At 46.9% G+C, this 26123-nt stretch overlaps 1 protein-coding gene across 3 annotated transcripts in view; it reads left to right on the top strand.

Moving 5' to 3' along the window:
- The window catches only part of CDC14A (cell division cycle 14A), a 1359412-nt gene extending 1345355 nt beyond the window's left edge, over positions 1–14057 (top strand). The window contains exon 17 of one of the 3 annotated variants that reach the window (XM_069641577.1): positions 13876–14057. The gene's annotated coding sequence lies outside the window, so the exon portion shown is untranslated. The remainder of the gene's footprint in view (positions 1–13875) is intronic. The other 2 variants (XM_069641576.1, XM_069641579.1) reach the window with 2 other exon arrangements.
- The last annotated feature ends 12066 nt before the right edge of the window (positions 14058–26123 follow it).

Here is a 26123-nt window from a genome sequence, read left to right as displayed (position 1 = left end):
AAGACCAAATGACTTGGCAAATGACTCCACACACCCATTCACAAAAGGCTTGACCCAACACCAGGGTGCTGCATATAGGATTTTGACTCTATTGAGAAGGAAATGGGGCGAGGTTAGTGAAGACAGGGGGAGCTCTGGAGGAAGGTTCCACCATTTTGTTTCTCTCTGCTTCCATTTCTCCTTCATGTTCTCTCCACTTCCTTTAGCACAAAGCACTTTGTGTATGATGTCGGAAGGCAAAGTACCCTTATTTCAAGAGCAGGAATTGGACCCCTAATGCAGGCTAGCTTTAGTCGAATCATCGGTGGTCTTTTGTCTTGAAAGGAAGAGGTCTCCCACCACTTCTTGGAATCATCTTTGGACTCAGCCCTTGAAGTTTTCATTGGACCCTGCAGGGAGAGCAGTCTTTTCTAAAGTCCTCTAGTTGTGAGGGAAAGGCAGGTGTTCCAAGGCAGTGGTGAGCTCTGTCCCCTAACCATCCCCATGGGCCCTTGCGGTGAAGTCTGCTGCTGGACCGAGACCTGCAAATCTGCCAGCCACACTGTTTCCCCGGACCTCCTCATGCTGCAGGATTGCTGAATGTGTGTGCTAGCCTCCCCCATGTTTGGAAGCCCGTGAAAGGTACTCCCCTTGGCCGCTGATACCCTGGAGTTGTACTCACAACTCCTGAAAGACAGAACATCCAGAATCGCTGTCTTTTAAAAGTGGAGCCTTTGCGAACTGTGATTTGAGCGTGATCAACAACGTTCAAACCACCAGAGATGCCTTTGGCATTCATCGTTCCTCGAACTGCTGTTTGCCCGTTCAAATCTGTTCAATATAGTGCGTGCTGAGGCATGTTGCAGCCTAGACTCGAACCAAAGAAGCACTGATGCTTTCCATTGCTCAAACCACTGTTTGAACTGCCAGCTTCTTCATCACTGCTCTTGTATGGCGATGGAACCGACCCAGGTATTCCCCCGACCAGTGATCTTCAGGCCTCTGCATCGAACTGACTCAACTGCACATTCTGGTACCAGCCCACCAACATCAAACCTACACGGCCAAGCCAAGCCAAACCAAACTGGGGTGACTGCCCAATTCGCACAGCTCGAGAAGACACTTTGAAACCACAGCTACCTCCATTCGACCATGACTTGGCTCCAGACCACCGCAACCGCTGCATCCTCAAACCGAAACGAACCATAGAATGATGCCGAGAAGCCTGGTTCGATGCCGTCGAACAACCAAAACATTTGCAAAGGTATTATTTTTATTTATTTAATTTTTTTTATATTATTTTATTTTTTTATATCCCTGTTTATTGATGAAATTGATACATAACAAGAAATGGCAGTGCATAATAGAACATCTGTCGTACATTCACAAGAATATCTAGCAGTGAACAAAAAGACAATCAAGACTGCAACACTTCTGAGTGCGGGGATATCTCAACCGTAAATCATTATCCCTTCCCACCAACCTCACACCTTCTTAATTTTTTGGGGGCAGCTCCTTGCATTATATACTTGCCTCTCATGGGACATGCATCTGTCAATGTCAGTGGACCAGTGCCTGAGTCGTAGGCGGTCCGTCGAATCCCACATCGCAGCTTTATTCCACTTTGCTATTCCCAATGTGACAGATAAGAATACATTTTCATATTTAGTGAACCCTGTTTCCCCCCAGATGGCCAGTATTGCAGGTTTAAGGTCACGGGGAACCCGAGACCCCAATAGTGCGGTCAACCTGCCGCAGCACTTTCCCCAGAATATCTGGATTTGTGCACACTCCCATAATGTGTGGAAAAAGGTGCGCTCTGCCATCCCACATCGCAGGCAATTGTCATTGTCAGTAGTGCCCCATCGGGCCAGGACTGTCTGTGATTAATATACCCAATGCAGGATTTTGTACTGGATAAGGTGGAGCCTGGCTGCGATTCCAACCTCCCTTGGGAACATGAGTGCCTCAACCCATTCTTCCATGCCTAGTGGACCATTATTGCTCTCCCACCTGTCCTTGAGTCGGGACAGCTCCTGGGCACCAAATACTGTTAACATCTGATATAATGTGGAAGTGACCCTTGCCACAATAGGTCGGGGAAAGTATTGGCTTCTATGGGTGAACACCTGGGGATCTCTCCCAGGGTGGGGAATTGGGATCTAATGGCATGTGCCAGTTGCATATGTGTATATAGTTCACCACCCAGCAGCCCAAAGGTATCCTGTAGGGACTCGAACGGGATGAGCTGCCCGTCTTGCACCACGTCTGCCAGAGCTTTTATCCCGCGTTTCTCCCAGCCTCTGATCTGGCCCATTTTACATATCTCTGGTAGATGTCTATTGTTCCAGAGGGGTTGGTCGAGTGTCTATTTCCTCCCCCATCCTATATGTAGGTGTGCATCGATCCAAACCTGTTGCGTGTGTCGTATCATCTGGGAAGGGACCTTCCCCCGGGCGCCGTCCTCATAGAGCACCTGTTTGGGTGACCTCTCTCCCATTCATCCCGTTTCCACCACAACACGCGGGAGCCATGGGTCCACATGCAGCCATTCATTAACCAGCCCAAGCTGTGCGGCCCAGTAGTATCTCTGTAGACATGCCAGCCCTAACCCTCCCTCTCACACAGAGCAATGCAGCGTTTTAAGGGCTGTGAATGGTTGTCTGCCACCCCCCCATCCCCCCACCCCCCCCACCCACCCTCCACAGTAGACAACGTAGAATGGTCTCAATCCGGGCAAAGAGTGACTTGGGGATTGGAAGCGCTGCGTTCTGTAATACATAAAGAAACCGTGGAAGTACAAGCATTTTAAATAAAAGTGCTGCCCTGCCCATCAGAATTAATGGGAGGGCTTGCCAGTGAGTGGTATCTGAGGAAAACCTGTCAATTAGCAGGATCAGGTTAAGTTGGAGGAAATCCAATGAGCTTGGGCTCACGTGGATACCGAGGTATTTAAATCCTGAGACCGAGACTAGATAAGCGCAGTCACGGGGGCTGGTCCTGTCTCCCCTCTTCCCCCGTAGTGGAAAGAGCACTGATTTCAGCCAGTTAATCTTGAGCCTGCTGAACCCTTGGTACTCCGACAGAGTCCTGGTCACTATTTGACAGGTGGTTTCAGGGTTACTTATATAGATCAGTAGGTCGACCGCATATAGCAAAACCCGGTCTTCTCCCCCCCCCCCAGGGCCATCTGAAACCATCCCAATTTAGAGCTGTCCGTAGTTTAATCCCAAGCAGTTCTATCGCCAGAGTGAAAGGGAGGGGGAGAGTGGGCACCCCTATCTCGTCCCACACCCCAAGGTAAAACTCCTAGAGGAGACCCCATTAACCCTAACCACTACCTCAGGGGACGCATTGAGTAAGTGAACCCATTTAAGAAAGTTCTCTCCAAATCCCATGCCACCCATAATTTCCCACAGCGACACCCAGCAGACAGTTGAATGCCTTTTCGAACTCTGTCCCTGGGTTTGTCATTACAGAGACATATGGCACGCTGGACCCTGTGGAGGTTCATGCGCATGGACTTATATGGCATGAACCCACATTTGTCTGGGTGAATTAACCTCCCCATTGATCAATGATATGGGCCAATAGGATGAGCGTTCCCAGCGGTTTCCTGTGATTCGGTAGGACCACTATATGTGCTTTCTGCCGAACTGGGTGGAAGTGCCCATCTGACTGATCAGATTTCCAAGCCGTTTCCAAATCTCCACTGGAAACCCGTTGGGCCCCGGGGTCTTGCCAGATTGTAATTGCCTAATCACTGCTTCTTCAATGATGTCCGCCTCCAAGCCCAATGTCTGTTGTGCTGTAAGGGAAGGAGCATCACAGACTCAATGAAGTTCGCTCCGTCTGGTAGGACTGTGTCCTGTATGGGGGAATAGAGTGCTTCATAGAAGGCAGTGAATGTGACTGCAATGTCCGTGTCCACCATCGCCATCCCAACCTTGGTGTCTCATACAGCTCTTACATATGTTTTCCCTTTGTCCCCTCTTTCTAGCCATGTGAGTGTTTTCCCAGCTTTATCACCGGTTTCATGCATTTAGCTCCTTACAGCTCAGTGGGCCTGTCTAGCGTTGTCTAGGGCCACATTTCGTAGGGCTTCCTGTGCCGTGAGCATGGCTTTCTACAAAGCCTGTAGCTAGAGAAATTCTTCTTCTGCCCTAATTGCCAGTGCCTCTGATTCTTCCATTGCTATTGCATGTCGTCTTCGTGCAGCCGCAACCAAGGATATTATTTCCCCCGGAGGACAGTCTCTTGAAGCCCTCCCAAAAGTGTAACTGTGCTATCTACAGACCCATCGTTTTGTGTGACAATTCTTCCATAACGCCAGGGACTCGAAGATAATACGTATTAAGATGCCATGTTGTCGTGGGCCTTGTGCGCCCTTTCGTGAGCTCCATAGGGAGTGGGGAATGATCTGAGATTCCTCTAGCTAGGAATTTCGCTGATAGGATCCGGTGTGTGGTAACTTGGGGGGATAAAGAAATAGTCGATATGTGACAGAGCTGTGTGCATTAGAGAGAAATTACCACCCAGCTTCGGAATCATGCAGCATTCTCCAGGTGTCAACCAGATCTGTTGCAGTGGCAAAGGATTGCAGCTTGGTGTTAATTGGGTTTCTGTTACCACTGTCTGTGCGACAATCTAGTGCACAGTCCATGACTGTTCAAGTCCCCCTCTAATACCCATGTGTTAACTTGAGTTTGGAGCATCAGGTCTTGGATGTCGTTCAACAATTTGAGCGTGAGAGGCGGAGGAGCGGAGACGGCCATGATGCCCCACGTGCCCCCCCCCATAGTTCCCTCTTCACCAAGACGTATCTGCCCCTGAGATCTGCCAACACCTCCCTGTGCTGGAAGGGGGTGTTTTTTTGTTTATCAGTGTGCCCCGTGACCCTCTTGAAGACCCCATGTGAAAAGCCAGTGTATTTGTTATTTGGAAGAGCTTACTTTCTGTCCCGGCAAGGTGTGTTTCTGTGAGGAGTATGAGGCCACGGACATGCCTATTGAGGAATTGGAGTACCAAGCGCCTTTTAATGCTGCGCCTCAATCAGTTCACCTTCCATGTGAGCAAAGAGACATCTCCCTCATGGGCCATTATTCCTGAGAGTATGTAGGCAGAGGCAATTTGTCCAGGAGTTGAGGCCTCTCCTTGAAGCCTGTCATAGCATGATTCCATGTCCCTTCCCCCACTGCCCTTAGATATCCTGAACTGAACTGCCATTTGAACACAACTTGAACCCCTTCCCACCCCTGGAATACAACCACTCCTCTAGGCGGTAATTCCAGGAAAACCCCCAGGCCCACCCCACACTCCCTCCACCCCCCAGCACATCCCTCCCAACATGAAGCACCTGTCGCCTGAACACTGCACCAAACGAGTGCAGAGAAACTAAGTCAACCATCTGCGGGGTACACGTTGTCGCTGCTTTTACAAACCTCCGTTGGTGGTCTGCGGCCACCTAAGACCAGTTCCCCATTTAAGTGTTATCTGAGCCGGCGCCGTCCTGGCCGCAAAGTCATCCGTTGCCAGCTGTCTCAGGCTTGGGCCCTGCATTTGTGGGTTGTTCCACATTTTGTGATTCAAACAGGACCGGGGACTAGTCCCAATTTGATTCCTGCCGTGGCCGCCTGCTTGGATGACGAGATTTGGGCACCGGCAGTACTGAGTTTCAAACCATGGCCATAATAGTCACGGGTTATGGTAAAAAGGGGTACTGTCCCATCATGGTACACCTTGAATTGTGCCAGGAAGAAAAGGGCCTATTTAATATGTAGCGAGTATCGCTTTTTCTTGATTGAGTCAAACGACTGGCGCGCCTTTTGGACCTCTTTGGTGTAGTCTGGAAAAAACCAATTTGTTAGTCGTTGTACATGTTGGGACCGTAGGCACACGCCATCTGAAATATAGCATCTAGGTCGCGGAAGCTCAGGAGCCGTGCAATTATTGTAGGCAGGGGCACTGCCGGGACAGGGCGGCCAGGCGGAATCCTGTGCGCCCTTTCAACCAAAGAAAATGTGAAAGTTTCTTTGGAGAAAACAGTTCACACAGTGATAGTTCCAGAAAGAGCTCCAAGCTGGGCCCCTCTTCTTTTTCGGGTACCCCGAGGATGTGACTATTATTGCAGCATAATCTCCCCTCTGTGTCCTCCGCTCTATTTTCTAAGTGTGTGAGTTTGTGGGTGACCGTTGAAAGTTGTTTCTCCAGTTGTTGAGTCTGAGATCCGCTGCTCCATTTCCCCAACTCTCGAGGCCAGGTTCCGTAAGTATTGTCGTCGTCTCTGCGTTGCCCCACTTGTTCGTCCCAGGTCCTTGCAACTTTTGTATAGGTCTTATACCCTTTGGGTCTCGAGTACAGGGTTAAGCATGGTTCCCTCTCCCACCCAAGTGTGTTGCCCCCCTCTATACCCATGCTGCAGTAAACTGCCCACCTATCATAATTCCTGCGGTGTCTTTTGGGATCTGCAGATGGGGTTTCACTCTCGGGTTCCACTTGGTGCCTTTGCTTCAGGGCCCAGGGGTGTGTTGATTCTCCAGTTGTCTCGTCCTCTCTGCCCCACTGTACCTCAGTAGGAATTTGCATGTCCCAGGCCCTGCTGCTGACTTTAGCTGAATGCAAGGCCCAGTTTCCAAAGGGAGTGTGTTGCTATCCCTTTGTATCTTGGGTGTGTTTGCGTAGTGGTGGGAGGCAACCAGTCAATCGAGTACTGCTTCGATGGGCTTAGGGCACACTCAGCTGTTTCAAATAGTCAGAGGCCCCAGGCTGTGGCTCTCCCCGGGCCCACTGAATTAATTTGGTACGTCCAACTCGCTGTTGCAGTAGTCCGGGCCTCTCTCACTAGGCTGCCGGAATCGGCTGGTGTGCCCACTCAGCCCTGTGGTCGGTACCGTCAGTCACAACCTGGCTCCTAATACACCTGCGGGGACCTGGTCCTGCTCCCCACCTCCCGTTGTGCCTGTCCGGCCACACTCCCTGCCGGCGGTACACACCACTTGTTAGCAACCGCGCAGGGCGTGTTTCACTGTTTCCAGTGTTACTTGCCACCTTGGCACTCCATGACAGTTCCACCCCGGTGCACCTCCAGGGGGTAGGGGTCATCTCTGGCATCTGGCCTCCCTCGTCATCCCCAGAGCACAGGGTGCGACACTGGCGTCGTGAAGGGCGAGCGATCCCCGATATGTGACCATGTTTTAGACCATGTCAGAGGAGAACTCTGATGCAGGGTGCTTGGATGCCTTCTTCCGACTGCTGGCAGTCTTCCGCGGTGCCTCTGGATAAGCAGCCCAAGGCCCAAGATGGCGCTGGCTCCCTCGTTCGCTCCGATCGAGCGATGGATCAGGGGTTTTCCTTCGCTGAATTTTGCACAGGAATGAAGCGAGTTGGAGCGCCCGTTATTCGCTTACAGTAGGTGTTGAAATCCCAGTATAATTATTTCAGGGAACAGGATTAAATTTGCAGGATGTTGGCAGCCACGATGCAGCATAGGAGGCTCACGTCCTCGTCCGCTTACTGAGCAACAGCCCGCTAGCTACCTCAAAAGCTTGGAGGCTTTTCATCAGTTCAGTTTGTTTTCTTTACCTTAAAGCCCCAAGGGAGATCCCTGGCTCACCAAAGCTCCCGCAGCTAACCTACTGATAAGGTGGCTGCAGAGCTCATGTCAAGTTCCATTGTGCAATTAGAAAATATCTTGGCAGTGAAACTAAAATTAAATGTCCACTCCTATTTTGGCTGACCAGGATGGAGGCCCAGTATGTTCCAAATCCCATCAGTGTGACAAATTCACTTCTGCCCTTCAGGATCACAAGGATGAGTAGAGGCTAAAATGCTTACTCAGCCTTCACACTTCTACAAACCAAAAGCCAAGGGATAAGGATTCCAGTTCCGTAAAGGAACTCCCTGAAACCCACTTTTATAAACCCTCAATCACAACTTGGCCTCAGAGAAGTCCATCGGAATAAACCGCTGTATTTTATTGTAACATCTAGCATGAAGAAAGGTCTGTTGAAAACACTGAGACAAAGAAGAGTGATGAGCGAGTAATGATGATCACTGCATGGTTGAAACCTATTCAAACTGAGACAGAAGATTGGACAAATAAGCAGGAATACTCATCAGAAAGTGAAAAGGGACTTTTGTGCTCCGCTGGGGAGGACCCAGCAAATTTGCATAAAAATGGAAGAAGAACTCAGAAGAGCGAGTGAGGCCCGGGAAGTTCAAACTTGGGAACTGCTGGAAGCTGTCAAGAACTGGGAGATCCTCTGCTGGCAGGACCTTCCCAGTGAATGCAATCCAGAAACACAGAGCAAGCCGAGAATCGTGTCATAGAGGGGAAAAGAAGCCTGACGAGAAAGGAAGCCTATAAGCCGTGGCATGACCGGAGGAAGGTGGACTATCCAATCCATAAACAATGCTGAGAGCGCTACAGCTGTGGCTTCGCAACGCCACACCAAAAAAGGAAGCAGAGTTGGCGTGACAGTAGGGGGTGCGCCGAAGCCGAGAAGTGTCCCAAAAAAAGACGTAGTGACTAGCCTGCGAACAAGAAGGTGGGAGAGGCGGGAGACCCATAAAGGGATACGGGGAGCAGGGATGCACTCAGCCCTGTGAGAGGACTTATATTTGTGAGCGTGAGAGTATCTACGAGCATCAGCCTACTCGTCCCAAAAGAAGGACAAATACCTATTAGAAAGATAATAACTACAAGAACCAAGCTACTCGTCCCAGTGAAAGGACAAGTCCTCATAAGAGGGATAATAACTACAGATGACATCCTACTTGTCCCTGTGAAAGGACAAGTGCTTCTAAGAGCCAGAATATCTATGAGACTCAGTCCACTCTTTATATGAAATGGACTAATAATGTAAGGAGCGAGAAAAATCCCCTAAAAGAAACCGATAACGAAACCGACCTAGTTAGGTATTGTGTGACAAACAGAATATCGAAGTCTCTTTACTGATTGGGAAAACCTGGTTCAGACAAAAGGAGGAAGCATGTTAAATGACCGAGAAGAAGTTGAAATAAACCCTGTTGTTTATAAAGAAAGCAAGAGTCCGAAAATGATAGACAGCCAAGATCAAAAGAAGGGACACAGGACTTTACCGAATGTATTGTGAAAGAGGAACCATTCAGAGACACTTCAAGAGAATCCAACCTATGGGGATAAACCCCTCAGAGAAAGAATTGGTTTATAAGAGAAACAGGACTGACAGAAGAAAGGAAAAGTCTCCAAGAAGAATTAACGGTGTTCATCCACAAAATACACAAAACCTATTTAAGAATTGCCTATTGGGTTGTAAAGCCTTTCCAGGATAAGGGAGTCATTCATGTACACTTCAGTTTTCTTCTCTTAGTGGTATGGACAGAAGAGGTTAGTTTTGAGACGTTGGACAGATTTACTTTGTGGACTTTCAGTACTGACGACGAGCACACTATTAAGTTTTGGTTAGGTAGGTAGGGAAAGCCATAGCATTTTAAATATCATTATTATTATTGAATTTATTGAGTGCAGACCTAGTTTCAAGAAGCAATGGAGTGCTTTACAGAGGTATACAGTAATACAGATACACAACACAGTGTTTTACAGAGGTATAGAGCAATACAGATACACACCAGAGTGCTTTACAGAGGTATACAGCAATACAGGTGCACAACAGAGTGCTTTAAAGGGGTATACAACAGTAAAGATGCATAAAGGTGCGTTTTTCATAGGTAACATAACAGATATATAGCATGGGTAGGATACGGAGGGCAGTTAGGGGTACAGTTGTACAGGGTGGTGGGGAGGATATGGCGGACAGCGTCTAGCAAATCAGGTGGCGCAGGGGCGATGTGATGCCCTAGGTGTTGACGAGGAGAGACTTCTTGAAGACGTGGGTCTTGAGTTATTTTCTGAATTATAGGAGCGTGGGGGGCGAGTCTGATGCTGACAGGGAGGAGGTTCCATAGTCTTAGAGTGTAGGCAGAGAAGGCTTGTTTTGTACTCCTTTCCTTTTTGAAGCAGCGGATTTCAAGTCTGCATGTGACCTGGCTTCTGGTGTGCACTGTCTGCCTAGGAATAGCATAGGGATAACTAGGCCTTTTCTTATTTTAATGAATCAGATACTAAACATGGCAAAAAGAAGTCTGTCTCCTTCTTCTGACCTACCACAGTGAACCGCAATTGCGGTACTGCCAGCAGCTACTGGGACACTACACGAGTCTGGTCTCACTGACTCCAGGTAAAATTGATTGGTGCATCCATGATATTGACACTGGAACCAGTGAAGAGCATCATTCACTGGCTGTCCGATTAGGTAAAGGACACCATGAAGGAGAATGTCTCCAAAAAGATGGAGTTGAGGTAATTGAGCCTTTCCACACCAATGGACTAGCCCATTGGTACTGTTCCTAAAACTTCCAGCAGTTGGAAAAATGATGTCCGCTTTTGTGTGGACTACAGGGGGCTCAATTCTGTCAATAAGACAGATGCACACGCTATACCTCGGGCAGGTGAGCTGACTGATCGGTTAAGTGCTGCCAGGTTTGAGTACCTTTGACCTCATGGTGGGGGAATCAGTAGGTGGGACTAACGGACAAAGCAAAAGAGAGGTCAGCATTCTTCACTCTAGAAGGGCAGTACCATGTTAGTGTGATGCCCTTTGGCTTAAAGAATGCTCCTGCCACCTTTCAGAGGATGGTGAATCAAGTCCTATCTGAATTACAGGACTTCAGTGTTGCCTATCTTGATAACGTTGCAGTCTTCAGCCATTCCTGGGAAGACCATCTACCCCACCTGAAACCGGCACATCAAGCTGTGCAGAAGGCTAGCTTGACTAAAAAGGCAAACAACTGCCAGATAGTGCAAGGTACTGTTGTTTACCTGGGACACCAAGTGGGTAATGGCAAGAGGCAGCCTCTCCAGGCCAAAGTCCAGACAGTGGTGGATTGAGATAACCCCACTACCCAGATACTATTGAGTACCTTCCTGGGCCTCCCGGGTTACTACAGGCCTTTTTATCAATGGGTATGGGGCATATGACCTTCAACTGAATGAAGCAGCATCAAAGAAGATGCCAAAGAAGGTCACTTGGACCTCTGCCTGCCAGGCTTCCTTCCATAGCTTGAAGGATGGGTTGTGCAAACCCATGAGGAAGAGTTCACCAAACAGACAGATACTTGTGAGTTCACATTTGGTGCAGTGTTAGCGCAGCTACACTCTGAGGGGGTAGAGCAACCTTGGGTCTATCTTAGTCGTCCCTTGACCAAATGAGAGCACAACTGGGTCACACTTGAAAAGGGGGTTTTTGCTGTCATATGGGCGGGCTTGTAAGCTGACACCTTACACATTTGGGTCTCATTTCACTGTCCAAATGAACGGCAGACTTCTGAGGTGGCCTATGGCTATGCAGGGTGAGAATCCCAAGTGGTTGCGCTACGCCATAGCCCTACAGGGATTGGACAAGGAAATACAACACAAACCTGCGTCGCAGCAATCTAATGCAGATGGCCTCAGTAGATGCTTTTGCCTTGAGGATGAGTCCGACCCTTAGAAGAGTAAGTCTCATCCTTTTTGGCAGGTGTGTGTGTGTGAGGAATGCCTTCTGGCAACAGTGTGGAAGCCCTGGCTTTTTTAAAAAAAATTATTAGTTAATAAAATGGTGCGGGTAATTCCATCTCAGAATTTGCTTTTCAGATTTCCCTTTCATAAGCTCCATGCCAAAAGCATACCCGTGCCATGCTGCATCAGCAGCCTGATCTGCAGAGCCTGCTGTCCAGTTGCACAGAGCAGGATCAGGGGTCACAGGTGCCCTCTAGACAGCTGCAGTGACAACCAAGTCTCTGCAGAACTGGGGCTGCATTTAAGATATGCACCCCAGTTCCAAAAACTACATAACTCAAAGGATGTCTTAGTGCCAAGTTAAACTGTAAATATAAACTGTACCTGAGTTAGGGTATGGTGACCAGTATCTCTCATAATTATCCCAGCCACATTAAAATGATATCCCATATGTGTCAGCCCTGTGGGCCCAGTTCGGCTGTCCAAGGGTTACGAGTATTCTTTCCAGAATAGGCTATCAACGTCAAACTGCTGCAAGCCATGGTTCGAGCGTGTTTGATGCTGTGCAAACCACGAGGACCCTCCAGAGCTGCCTTTGGCATTCATCATTCCTCAAACCACCCTGTGCCAGTTCACCGCTGCACCACGCTAGGTGAAGCACGTAGTTGCCTCGGCTTGAACCAAAGAAGTAACACTGCCTTGCCGTGCTCAAATCACTGTTTGAGCCGCCAGCTTCTTCATCACTGCTCCTGTAAGTTGATTGAAGCAACCACGGTGTTCCCCTAAACAGTGACCTTTGAGCCCCTGCATCAAACAGACACGCCTGCACATCCAGCTACAAGCCCGCCACTGTGGAACCTCGACCACCAAACCCGAACCTTGTGACCACCAGATCTACACAGCTCAAGTCGACCGTCTGAAACCGAAGTCACCTCCCGTTCAACCCCAACTCTATGCCAACTTGCTGCTGGACCATCGCAACCGCTGCATCATCGGACCGAAGTGAACCATTGAAAGATGCTGAGAAGCCTAGTCCAACATAGTTGCACCTCCAAGACATTTCCATTTATTGGCTGATATCTGCCTACCTGTCAATTTTTGGACACTAGAGACTGGTTAGATCATTTGAATCCCTTTTGCAAAATCAAGAACATATCCTTTAAACATTGTGGTATTTTTATTGTCTCCCCTGTCTCATTACCCAGAGTGCTGCAATGTTATCTTTGCATATTCTTTGTTCTTTCTACAGGGGTGGGTTTTTGTTGTGGTGTTTAGTTAATATTATACATGGTGTTTGATTAAAGTATATATAGATTTACAGAACCTTGAATAGAAATTCCATTATTTTTTACTGTTATACTTCGCTGTTTGGGTTGCTACTGAACGGCATTCACACTGCTCTTGAGAGGATAGCCTTCCCTCTGCCCACTCTACCACAACAGGCGAAGGAGGTATACTTCTTAACTGTGCCTGTTTTAGCTTTATGAATGGGCTTGTGATTTGTAGAATGTGCTGATGGGCATTTTAGCCTGTACTCATCCTTGTACTCCTGCGGAGCAGAAGTCAATTAATCACATAGACATTTGATGATCTGCTGACATGAAGGGCAGAGGAGCCAAAGAGGACCAGAGGCTTCCAAATATTAGGGTCCCACGCCGGATGCATGGAGCACATGGATACCGTGGGAACCCCAGACTTTAGGACAAGGGATCTGCAAGCTTTGTCTCTCCAAATGTGTTGGGCTACAGCTGCTATCAGCCTTAGCCAGCACAGTCAATTGTTAAGGATCATGGGAGTTGAAGTCCAAAAACATCTGGAGAGCCGCAGGTTGCAGACCCCTTCTCTAGGGTGTTCCTCTTCCTCTCATATAACCTGAAGTAAAGTGAGAGGAGGTAGGAAGAATTTTGAAAGCCCTTACATTTGTTCATACAACATTTTATTTGGTTTAAGATGATCAGAATAGCATAATACTAGCAACGCATGTGTGTGGGGGGAGTGTGTATTAAAAACCTTAGCTGACAAGACCGAACTTCTGCTAGAACATTGTTTCTTTATGAATTTGTCATGATCTGGTTGATCATACATAGTCAATTACAGATCATATTTGATGGACACCTGACAGGGTAGGAAATGATAGGACCCACAGAACAAAAATGAAATGAAAATTAAACGGAGAACTTTCTCTATCCGTATGCAAAGACAATCGGAACCAAGCGGCGTGGTGGCAGCCAGTACATCTGCAAATACTTGTCTGTTATTCTGTAAAACATAATTTTCTCATAATCTGACAGTGTTAACATATCTTCTATCCAGTAGTGTGTTTTTTACGTGACCTCTGCACTTTTGTTTTTTGATCGCAGCACTGATAGAAATAGTTAGAGGATTCGGGCTTCCGGTTCATGCATCGGATGGAGTCCTGAAGGGTGGAGGAACCACAGCCCTGAGTTGGGAGAAGAACTGGCTGTCGCAACAAGGAAGCAAAAGTTCATGCATAACAATAAAAGAATATGATTGTCTCCTGATTTGAGTTAAGAAACTCTACAAAAGAGACAAGTGATGTTATGATTGTGAATTAGGAAAGAAGCAGCACGGCTGAAAATTCAGGCCTCCGTGGTTCCCCCAGAGAGGCTTTGAGGGACTCTCAAAGGGAAAACATACTTATTTTCCACACCCGGAGGTGGGTAAGTCCTTCCTGGTTGGTTTGAAAGGAGTTTGATATAAAACAGCTGGCTTGCCTAGCTTCACCAATAGGGTCTAGGGTGGGTGGGGTGAGGCTTTACATTTTGTTTGTCCCGTCAAATATAAATTAATCTGCTTGCTAGGCCACGGGAGATGTCAGGAAGCTGCTGAAATGTGGTAGCCCTCCCACTGGATGTAGGAATGTATTGCTCTACAGGAGGAAGCAACTGCGCCCCTATTCCCGGTCCCGTATGTAGCCCTCCCTCTCTGAAGCCTGTGAACTTTACATACAATCCGAAAACTCGAAAGATTTGTATTAATTCTGGGATGTGATGTCGAAAGAAGCTTAACTGAGAATGTATTTCAAATGTGAAATTCTGTATTAGTGATTCTTTCACATATCGGTCTCTAATTTAATTAAAAAAGTAAACAAATGAATGAATTTCCCTTTCACCTTTAATCTGTCTTTGACCTCTGGTGCCTCGTCACATGCTACGTTTTGTTGAAAGGTTGCTGTTATCTGACATCTCTTGGGTGTATGTATGAACGTAACGGAAAATATCACTGGATTCTTTTCAAGGGATGAATGAGCTGGGCATTTATTTCCAAATCCCCTTTCTACCCCATAACTAAGCCACCCACCTAGCCCCCCCGCTCACCTCCTCTTATACCTCCCCAGACGCTCAACGCCACACACCCCTATGAAACTTCCTACTGACTATTCCCACCCTCACTAAACAATTCTTTCATATTTCCATTTGGTCCATTGTTCACCTTTAGTGCTTGCTGATTATCGCCTATCAATACACATCCCTTCACCTGGATCCCATTGTCGACTTCCGTTCTCATCCTCCTCAGGTGAGGGGTGTAGGTCCATCACCCATGATGTATTTCTGCTTAAAAAGGATGCTCCATTCTTAGGACTGGATATAACCGGCGTAGTCCAAAGATGGTGGCTGGGTGTCCTTCATCCAATGTCCCTAAGTATCCCAAAAATATTGAGCCCTGCACACTCTACATGATTCACTACCGTATTTCAGAGCAAGCATTGGTCTCCTCCAATAACCCAGTGAATAACCTCAACCACAATCCGCTACGATTTAAAGAAAAAAAATAACCTACTCGTGCTCATATGGGAGTAGATGCCATAGAGGCATCATTAAACAGAAAGTTTCGTGAATGCAATTATAATCCTTTTCGTTATATTCATTTCACTCTCCCTGGGCCCTACGAGAAGGAAACGGTGTCATGATCATCCCTTATTCTGGCCAAGAGGGCGTCAACGCTGACATATGTATGAATGGGATATATGACGAAAGAACCCAGCTGGGGCGCTCTGGAGCACTGATCAAGGGGGTGGAACCAGAGGGTTACAGGTAGGGTGTTAGGCTAGCAGAGGAGATAGTTTGGGCAGGGGGGGTAGGTTAGAGGAGCGATTCCAAAGAGGAGAAGTAGGATTGAGTGAAGAGATTAGTGATTGGTGAGATGTTCTTTGAAGAGTCGGGTCTGCTGACCCTTCCTGAAGTGTCTTTCTCTTTCGCCTTTTTTTATAGCTTGCCTCCAACATCCTTCTCACCACTTCCCTGCTGAATGATGAACCGCAATACCCATTGTCATTAGATGGTGATTCCTTATAACTAATTTCCTGGCCAAGCCTTTTCTGTTCACATGCATCAGGTGTTGAATGCATCATGCCTTCTGTGTGCACTGTTCTTGCATGGGCATGGACGTCATTACTGCCCTGCTAGCCATGCAATAATACATCATGCCTTCTATGTGCACTGTTCTTGCATGGGCATGTACCTCTTTACTGCCCTGCTAGCCATGACTTCCTTGCCACACTGCCTCTATGAATAGAGCCAAAGATTCTGCCCTCTAGCATTCGGGTAGGTCCACACACCATCCACTCCCTACATTACCTGAGGCTGGGTGATCTGCTCCCCACTGTTTTCTTCCCTGGTTGCTTGTAGATCTATTGCTGCCAAGTTGCAAACCCTGCCCTGATGTTCGCTTCTTTCTATGCTTCACTCACTGTGTACTTCCCCCTAGGATTGTAAAGCATTCTGTCTCTTCCCAGAGCTAGGTCTGCACTCAATAAACACACTAATAATAATAATAAATTCATAGCTCCTGTGGAACTGGACCTGCCCAGCCCTTGGGAAGCTGCCCAAGTACTCTTTTCAGAGCTACATCATCCACATATAGAGAAATATTTGGTACAAAGAAATGGTGACCGATTTCCTCTCATGCTCAAATAAACCAGTATCTTCTATACTACTTGCCACGTTTAAACTCCATTAAAGACAATCAAACATGGTACACACCCCTAGGCTGGTCACAATGGTGAAATCCTCCGTAGCTAAAGACAGGGCTTCCTTTGCCCCTCATGGGCCAAGAGCTACGTTTCACCAAAAAGGATAGGCGGCAAGAGAAAAACCCCTGTGGGAGAACGGTTCAAAGAAAAATTCAGAGGAAACATGCGTCCTCCACAGATTAAAGACCACATTTAAAAAGAAAGATCCTTCATACACACTTTTTTAAATATCCGCAGGATACTAGCCACTGACATGAACTGTTGCCAGTACATCTAACCAACAATTGAACAAACAGATGTCTCAGTGCTGAAAATGATTTTCAGTTAAAGCTTGAAAAGAATACATGGCTCAATGTATGGCTCATTCATGAAAACATTTATGAAAGTATTTTACATTTCAAGACTGGATGGTAGTTTCAAACTCATAAAACAAACATATATAACATATTCAAAAACACTCAAGACTAAAGTGTGGTTGCAGCAAAGATTGGAATCAAATGACAAGGTGAAAAGACCAAAACATAATCATAAAAAACAATCCAAACATACACGTCGACTCAAGCTACTTGAGTTTCGGCATTGTGCATCCCAATTTGAACAAAATGTGGCCCAGTCTTCATCAGGATGTGATTTCTAGTTGAGGCAGCAACTAATGATCCCAAATAGTCATTGGTGATAAATATGTTACGCCATTCTGTAACAATATATAATTAATTGTGAGTATTTGGTAATTAATATGGAACCAATTAAAAGTGTCCCTATGCTCATGCCAATATTTAGATCAGGGATGAGTACCTGGGGTGGGATCTGTTTTAAGGTTATTTATTCTTCAGACATCACGTCCAAAAGGATCATCAGCACTTTCCCATCGAGGGAGTATTTATGAATGAGCAAGCTAGCTGTCGGTGTTCCCTCACCAGAATGGTTAAAACAATATATTGGTGAGAGGGGATGGATCTAGGGTTGACAAATTGTAAACTCATAGGACAGTGTGTCACTGAAAGATTAGAAAACTCTTACCTGGATGTTAACATTGAATGGTACTTCCAGGTTAGAGTTTTGGCAGACCTACAGAAATAGATATGAAACGAACGCTGAGGATACGAGTGGAAGTCTGTAGGTCTAAACTTCAGGGTTACTAGTGTACAGGAGCAACAGTGAGCTGGTGAAATTACCTAGATGCCAGGAAACTGGTTGCACTGTTTTCTACAACCGTGTGTGGTGTACTCAACAAAAACTTGTAAGGATGAGTGTGCGTCTCTCTTATTGCCTGTATTAGAAAGCACTACTATAGAGAGGTTGAGGAGCACTACCGTGGCTATTTTAAGGGAAATGATACTGTCCCGTGCGCGGCTCTGTCGAGGGACCAATCAGACAAGATAAGCCTGTTTGCGGGGGTAAAGAAGGCAACTTATAGAAAACTGTGCCTTAATCCTAACCACTCTGACAAAGAAAGGTTAAAGATCTAGATATGCTTGTAATACAATGTGATGTAGTTAAATTAAACTTCTACCAATAGGAATACAGGTTAAGCCTCCTCCGTTGTTAAGATACATGTGTTGAATGGAATTTTCTGGGTCAGAGTTCTTCATATGGAAAGTAACATTGTCCAGCTGAGATGCTCATTAAGGCCTGTGTTGCGGTTATTGAGTCGATGGATCCAATGTAGTTGCAATTGTGGGATGTTTTTACTCATGCATCCAAGCCCTACAATAAAACTGTGCAGTACTGGCATGGAAAACATCATGATGGCCAGAACTCCCCAGAGAGTGCACAGGGAAAACATGAAGAATAGGCTGCCACCCATTTTTGCCTATGTTGTGAGCACAGGAGGGCACTGCCTAAAACCACTAGTGGGCTACACACACAGTAGCCTGAAACCATTGGGAATGGAAATGCTGATTGCCAAAAAAAGCAACTCAGAACTGTGGGGAATTCATTTTCTTAATCCCAAAAATGGTTGCATTACCAGTACTCACCACTATCAGAAAGCCGGCGTTTTAAAACCACCAGACTTTTGTGTAAAACTGAACAAATGAAACAAAACCAGACCAAGGAAAGACTTGCTAAGAGGTGGATACAATGTAAAACTATATTCTGAAATGACTTGAAGGAAGTAATTATTTAATGTATATGTAAAAATTGTAAGTGATTTAAACTGGGAACAAAAAGTGACATTTAGCTGAAACCTGGCTTAATGAAACTGAATTCTGCCTGACAACTACCCCCGACAGGAGTTGATACTGGATCAACAGCTGTGTTCCCAGGCCTGGCTGCCAGGCCTGGCTGCATCCTGAGGTCACATGGCCCTGTTGATTAGATTAGGGGTGGAGCAGCTGGGGACTACAGGGAGTTGAACAAAGGCCTGTCCTGGACTCAGGCAATTGTTATATTGGGGGCGTCGTAAAAGTGGCTTCCTCTTAGGGGAAACTGGGAGGGGCAGTGCCTCTGCTAGCAGCTGAGCTTGGGGGAAGTGGATAACCATTTATTCCACCCTGTGATGTGGGAAGCCACACCCCTTTTTGACCAGAGCATAATTTTAAAAAGATAAATAACTCATAGTGCGGACTTGTCAGAATTATATAAGTAATATCATTATTTTTATGATTTTTCTGTGAACATTTTAAGAGGCGTTAGGACCCTCTGGTGTATTCTGGGGGTTGCTAGCAGAAAAAAGGGTCTCATTCCAAATGTATGCATGTTAAAAATCTGACACTTTATCATCTGTAACCCATATCCCTGGTGCACATTTGTGTAAAATCTAGAACGGTTTAGAGGTCGTTATCTGGATGAAAAGGGGAGAATTCTGTCATCAGTGGACACAACATCGTACAAAGACAGGGATCGGATGGTTTGGTGCTACAGAAAATATGTTAACTGGACCTATAATATTAGAAAAATGGTGCATAGATAAATATGTATTTGGGTCAGAAATAGATTTGTGTGCAATCTGACAAGGGGAGGTTTCTCTGACCATAAAACCTACAGCATCGCTCTGACTCACATTTCCTTCCCCCAATCAAGGGAGAGAGGAGGAATTGGGCCAATGACAAGTAGAGATGGGCAGGCTTAGCTAGGCCCAGGCACACACCCATTTTCAAAACACATAAAAAGAGACTGCTGGGACAGGTAGAGACATTCGATTCCATTTGCTGCGGAGCATGCTGACCGACGACTTCACATCCAGAGATCCAGACTTCAAATCCATCAATCTCCAAAGACCAGAACTTTACTTCAGAACTTAAAGCAAGGGCCTAAACCCACAAACTGAGAACTCTTCTCAGCAGGCCTCAGCAACCTTAAAATCATTTGCGAACTATTCACCAGCCGGGCGAGCTGTTTGAATTCTTTTGCCAAGAACAATTGCCAGAGACCAGACCAGATATCCAGAGCGACCCAGACCGCTGTGAGCAGAACCAGAGAGCTGACCCAGATCACTGTGAAGTGCCGAGACCAGAACCGGAGTCCAGTCCAAAACCTGACCAGATCCGTGGCGAGGCCTATTTCAAATTTATATTGTGAGTACCTTAGTTAAAATAATCTAATCCAAACTATTTTAACCTAAGTAGAACTGCCTCCTAGAAATCGTGTCATCTGTCATTTTTAAGGCTGCACAACTGTCACCTGTCAATTCTGCAGCTGCAAGCTGTCACCTGTCATTTTGAGTTTACTTTAAATCCGAAAAACGACCTTTACAAAATCGTTCATATCTCTGGAACCGTTTGTCCTAGGAACTTGGCTTAACTTTCCTCTGAAAGCTTAGAATCTCAGCTTTCCAACAAACCTAGAACCGAAATACTCCTTATACTTTTGCCGTAATCACGATTCACGTACTCGCGAATTTTGCCGCGATTTGAGATTTGGCCTGATTTCTTTACCTGTAAAAAGATAGCAGCTTTTTGCTTTCCTCTGCTAAACATTTGTTTGCCTCTTAATAACCATCCCTGAATCATTGCTAAAGTGAGCCTGAGCTCATCCTTATTATCTCTCACTCACCCTGAACCTCCTAAAGGGAATTAAAAGCATTTTCAGCATATTTCTCACTTCATTGCCACCACATTCAAAGAACTTGGGCCTGTGTTTTAAAACTCATACCGGTTTTCTCTAAGCTTGCTGGGGGGGAACTGAATTTCGTATTGTATTTGATTGCATTCCTGAGAACTGTGTGCTCCTCTTTCCATCTACTTCCATTTCTTACATTGCATATGGGAGGGGTGTGAATTGCCAGAGAAAAAGTGATTATCTTATCTTTTGCTAAAATCATATCAAGTATTTCTGTACTGCATTTTATTCCTCATTGCTTTTCCCTTGAAATCATAAAAGTATTTTTGCTACTTTATCCATCCTACACCAACTCCTCGCTGATTATAAAGAAGTGTGCTAGTGTCAGATTACCCATTGTTGATTAACATTATATTTATAAGGGCAATATCGATTATTAATTTATTATAAAAGTGTGGTATCTATATTTTGTTTTATTTCTCAAATAAACCTTTTAAACTTGCAAAACAGAACTACTTCTTGGCTCCGTGAGGTCAGGGGGATTCTAAGAGAGGGGTGTTATATAGGGGTAGTCATCCAGAACTCATGAACTGGACATAAAGATATTTCAATAAGGGTTTCCATTCAGTATCCCAGACTAGGCATTGACTTAGCTGTAGTGTTGAATTTAATCCTCTTACAAATTGGGGGCTCGTAGCCGGGGATTCCGGATTAGATCTATCACTTGTGCAGATTAATACAATGTGCTAACTGACAAGATACATACATCCGGTCGGATCACCACGCTGTGTTATGCTGTAAAGCACTCCTCAAAAGGACGCTCTAAGGGAAAAGTCTGTTTTGCAAAAATAAAATACAAACTTCTGTAAGTCAGGAAGGAACTCAAATTCCAGAATGACAACCTTGGTAGATATGAAAATAGCCAGAGAGCACTTCTTACATAAGCTATTTGTGAGAGGTGAGTGGACTCATCAGGACCAGACGGTCTGGTTGCAGGCAATCGCACCCCAGATCACTGAAACAGGGTCAGATACATGGAGAGACCAGGGTACCTTACATGTGGCCCCGAGTGAACTATATATGGCCCCCAAGGCCAAGAATGAGCACAACAAGATTGCCAGGGTAGCGGCATATTTATATTTACGTATGGGAGCCATGCAGGACAAATGTGCTGAAGTCCAAGATCTGGCGAGTAGGCAACTGCTGGCATTACAGAAGGCCCAATCTGATCTAGACTCTTCTGAGCAGAGGCTGCACATAAGCCAGGAGTCCGAAAATGAGAGCAGACAGTACATCACTAAAATAAAGGAGGATATGGATGTGCTGCAACAGGAAAAGGCGGACCAGGATACCAGATTTCTGGTCTTGCAGAAGGAGTACCAAGAAGGTTTGGACTCCCTACTGCAGAGCCAGAAAAAGCTGGAGCAACAATTAGAATTCAATAGGGCATGTGCCGAGCAGGTATTCACCCTGCAAGGCCACCTAGATAGGGAGAAGGCAGAGAGCAATAAACTGATTTTGAAAGACCGGGATACCCAGGCAGAGTTTGACCAGGAGCGCCAGAAAGCTGGTGCCTTCCAAAGGCAAAGGGACGACCTGGCGGCACAGATGCAGGCTCTTAGTCAGGAAAGGGATACCTTAGGCCAGGAAGTCTGCCACTTAAAAGGGAAAATGTTAGAAAATCACCTGGCCCTCCAGGGACTGGGTGACCTCCAAAAAGAACACCAGAACTTGTTGGAGCACACCAGGAGAGTGGAGGATGCTCTGGCAAGAAAGGAGCAGGCCAGTAGGGATGGGAATGAGGAGGTAACCCTCCTGCAGAAGAGACTGGCCCAGTACTCCAGGACCAATCAGGAGGCACAGAGAGAAAATGAGGCTCTCTGTCAGCACAATGATAGGCTCCAGCAACAGGTAGCCATGCAGGAGAGACTGATAGAGTCTAGAAAGGCCTTAACTGAGGAACTGAAAGTGCAGGCTCTTGCATTGCAACAGGAAGCAGGGGCAGATAGAGATGAGGTTCGCTGGGAAAGAGAAACTCCTGAGCATAACCTCAGGAGCCCTAGTACCAGAGGCCTTCATCTCTCCCAGTCCCTGGACTCTGCCACCCCCATGTCCCCTCACGCACATGAGCCCAGGGCCACGGGGATGGCAGATTACTATCCAGATAGAGGTATGGGGCTCATAGGCCAGTACCTCCCAGGAATGGATGGGCGGGCATCCGGGTATGGGCACCCAAGCACAGTGCAATTTAGTGGGGATCCCCAGGAGAGTAGGCCCATTAAGGGCATCCTGAAAACCTCTGCCCAGTTAGGTCAGTGGGGGGGGGTACCCATCAAATCCTGGCAGCAAGGAGCGATCTGAAGACTCCTCTGAGCATTACAGGACACAGGAGACCAGGTCCCCACATTCTGCCAGCCATTCCCAGGCTCGCAGAATCCGGGAAAACCTGGAAGATCAGACGGGCACCTCTGGGAGCAGCGCTTCTGAGTCGGAGGATGAATGGACCAGGGTTACCCGAACCAAAAAGGCCAATAAGGCAAAAAGGGCCTTGCTTAAGGACCCATTGAAACAAATAAAGGCAATAAGGAGTGTCATCACGCCTTATCATAAGAACGCCAAGTATTCTGTTTGGGAACACTTGGAGCGCTATGAGCAAATGATGGAGACTTTCCATTTGAAGGAGAGCCAAAGCTCTATTCAATATTTAAAGTGGACCTTCTCACCAGAATACTCCAGTTTCTTTGCGGGGCTGGAGGACCAAAATCATTTAAGATGGTCCACCTATAAGGCGGCCATCTTGAAACATTTTTCTGTTCACAGAAATCCTCAAGAGGCTCGCAAGGCAGCCTACAATTTGCAATGTGGGGAGGATCAGGCCCCACAAGAGTTTGTGCAAGAATTAAAGCATGCTTTTGCGCAGACCACCAGAAGGGTGCGCATGGATAACAGAGAATTTATCAATATGTTTTTCCATGCCTTACCCAAATACATAATGACCCAGCTCGTGAGAGATTTTCATGAGAAAAGATCTTTAGACTGGGTCATTGAACAGGCTACCCGGATCTACGAGGTGCAGAAGCCCATCGAAAATAAAAATAATGCGCCGAAAAACCCCAAAACCAACAGAACCCCTGCTGCTGCCAAGGTGGCAGAGGTAAAGGTCACCCCCGTTTTAGATTTGGAGATGGGGAGGCCTAAAAACCTGCCTGCACGTAATAATTCACAGCCCAGAAGGCCCTCGGGTCAGTCACAGACAGGGAGTCGAGGAGGTAGTCCCACAAATGGGGTCCCCCGCTCCCCTGACTATGTAAGTCCCCGCTATAAGGGAAACCGACCAATCCTGGGCTATGTGTGGACTCCTCCAGCCCAAGGGGGGGATCCAGCCAAGCACCTAACCCAGGGAACTTCCCACAGGAGGGCAGAAATTCTCCAAATCCTGGGCAGAACTTTGTCCCCAGGTATCCACCCAATTTCCCGCCCCAAAATCATCCATCCTTCTTTCCCCAATTCCCTGAGCCCAGAAAACCTAATCCGGGAGATGGGAGTCCAAGGGTGGAGGGGTACCAAAATCTTCCCAACCAGGGGTACTACCAGAGAAGGGATAGCTACCCTTCCCGGGATCAGCCCAGGGGAGAAAATAGAGCCCCGTATCAGCCTGAGCGGGTTTTCCAGTTAGAGCGCCAGGTCAAAAATATGGCACGGGATCTGGGTCACATACTGAGGGCTCAACAGAACCCTCAGATGAGCATTCCACCGCAGAATGCCCCAAACTCTGGACCTGGTGCTCCAGAACAATGACCGGGGCAGCACCCCGATAACCCACCGGTTCCCAGGGAGTAGGCACAAGGGGAAGGGGGGTGTAAAGCCTTGGAGGAAGCTTCCTTCCCAACTTGTAAACAGCCCCTGGAAAACCAGGAACCTGAAAACAAAATCTCCTGCCCCTGAAAGCCTGCCTCCCAAGGAGCAGAGGGGGAGTAGGAGAAACAAAGGACCCAAACAGACCCACTTTGTGGAGGAGGTACAGGTCTTCCAATTTGTGGGAGAGGGATCCTCAGAAGATCCTGGGAAAAGGATCTTCTCCTTCAGAGATGGGGGAACTCCTCCCAAGGAAAAATGGGTCCCAAGGGATGTCAATTCAGACTGGGGAGATGTGGAGACTGAGCTACCGCCGCCCATCATCTCATCCCAGAACCGACAATACTGAAATCCCCTGGTTCAAACCCATCCTGGTGACTGCCTCCAAAAAGGGGGGGGCGGCCCAGAACCGGAAACAGGGGAACCCACAATGGCTCTGATCTCCAGTTGCCAACTTTTTCTTTCAGATTCCCAAGGCTCTCCACAGAATTCTGCCCAAATCTCTTCGCTAGCAATGTCCAAAACCAGAAAGTTAGCCCACCAGTTGTCCAAAAATGTGCATTATCTGTGCCCCCTTGAGGAGAAGGAGGGGAAGATACTATGCCCCGGTACAAGTACGGGGCAGGGTACAATTTTAGCACTGGTGGACACTGGATCCCAAGCTACCCTTCTGTCCAAAAGGGCCTTTGAGGAACTAAATGCAGGAAGGGGGGAGAATTACTGAATTCCTCTCACCTCTCTTCCTGGACAACTGCAGAACTTTGACGGGAAGGAAATTCCCGTTGAGGGGACTGCAGACTTGGACATTAAAATTGGGCGACACAAAGTGAAACACCCGGTCATAGTAGTGACTCCAGAGGCCTTGTTTACTAGGGAATGACCTCCTGAGAAGGTTGTCACCCCTAATAGATTGCGTAAACAAGGTCCTCTGGACCCAGACTAGCCGACCAATAAAATTAAAACAGAGTGTCAACCATGTTAGTTTAAATGGCACCTGCCACATGGATGAACAAAAATCTGACCAAGTAGAATTTCACTTCCAGAACAACCAAATTCCAGACGTGACAGTAATAGCAGTAGGACAACAGACTGGTGATGGGGGGGTCCTCTCTATTTCTGAAAATCAACCTTCCTTCCAGTTTAAGGTGGTATTCCACACTGGAAGGAAACACCCTGAAATTCTTTACTAATCCACAATCAGAAACTCCCACTCCTATAGTCCAGAAAGATGTGAAATCAGCTCAGAGCCTGGCTGATATTCAGCAAATTGGAGAGCAGTTGCTCATCCCTGTCCAGTTAAATGATGGGAAGGACTCTGTTCTCGCTCGAGTGTGTGTGAACAACGGTAAGAGCTTCATCAGCGAAGCCATGTTCCGCCAACTCCCAAAAGATCCAGCCATTCCCACATTCAAACTGATAGACAAATGGGAAATGGACCTGGAAGCACCTAATTCCAAACATCTCCTGCCCAGCAGGTGTATGCTCAAAATATCCATTGACAACAAGAGCATAGTCCATAATTGTTGGGTCGTGCAAGATGTCACTGCTGCCTTTTACTTAGGCAGTGACATTCTCAATCGCTTTGCCATTAGTTTGGACCTAATAAACTTCAAAGCTTGGTCCCGATTAGCGGATAATCCCATGGGCTTTGATGATCCAGAAAAAGCATTTAGGTCAGCTCAATTGCTACCTTATACAGTTGAAATTCAGATCAAAGAGGAAGTCACCAGAAAGCACCCGACAATTCTCCCTGGAAGT

The sequence above is a fragment of the Ambystoma mexicanum genome, chromosome 1q (assembly GCF_040938575.1).
Source record: "Ambystoma mexicanum isolate Mex_15411 chromosome 1q, UKY_AmexF1_1, whole genome shotgun sequence".
Classification (NCBI taxonomy): Eukaryota; Metazoa; Chordata; class Amphibia; order Caudata; family Ambystomatidae; genus Ambystoma; species Ambystoma mexicanum.
This window is presented reverse-complemented; position numbering and strand designations above follow the sequence as displayed.